Source organism: Octopus bimaculoides, chromosome 7 (genome assembly GCF_001194135.2).
Source record: "Octopus bimaculoides isolate UCB-OBI-ISO-001 chromosome 7, ASM119413v2, whole genome shotgun sequence".
Classification (NCBI taxonomy): domain Eukaryota; kingdom Metazoa; phylum Mollusca; class Cephalopoda; order Octopoda; family Octopodidae; genus Octopus; species Octopus bimaculoides.
Genome location: NC_068987.1, coordinates 37,115,991 through 37,116,833, shown reverse-complemented (window position 1 = coordinate 37,116,833; position 843 = coordinate 37,115,991).

Genomic DNA, 843 nt, shown 5'->3' with positions numbered 1-843 from the left:
AAGTAAAAGTAAAAGAGTCAAAAAGAAGAGTAAGTACAGTTAGGCAGCTTTTTAATCCCTACAAATGTTTTGATACATACAGATCCTCGTAAATACAGGATTTAAAGTTAAGTTTAAATTAAATTATGTAACGATTTACCTGTATATGACGATCTATATATATCTCCTCAGGCGATACTCAGTTGCTGTGTCCATTAGTAAATCTAGATTTCCGTGCAACAACATCCATGGCTTCTTTGAAACTAACAAATGCTGACGGTTTCAATTTGGTTGGTATGAGTGTGTTATCACATTCGACATGAGCTGCAATGTGCACGTTGTCTGTTTATTTATTCATCTTCAACATGTGATTCTGCACATGCCAAACTGTACCATTACACAAAATACATTCATTCATTAGCTCATACTTATACAATCACTTACACACCGAGATACAATACATCACCGAGTGTTTCCATACATACACACATGCACTCACACGCAGACACGTACACACATACATGCATATGTATAAAATATATGTACATATATATAGGTGCAGGAGTGGCTGTGTGATAAATAGCTAGCTTACCAACCACATGGTTCCAGGTTCAGTCCCACTGCGTGGCACCTTGTCAAGTGTCTCCTACTATAGCCTCAGGCCGACCAAAGTCTTGTGAGTGGATTTGGTAGATGGAAACTGAAAGAAGTGCGTCGTATATATGTATATGTATATATATATATATGTGTGTGTGTTTGTTCCCCCAACATCGCTTGACAACTGATGCTGGTGTGTTTACGTCCCCCGTAACTTAGCGGTTCGGCAAAAGAGACCGATAGAATAAGTACTAGGCTTACAAAGAA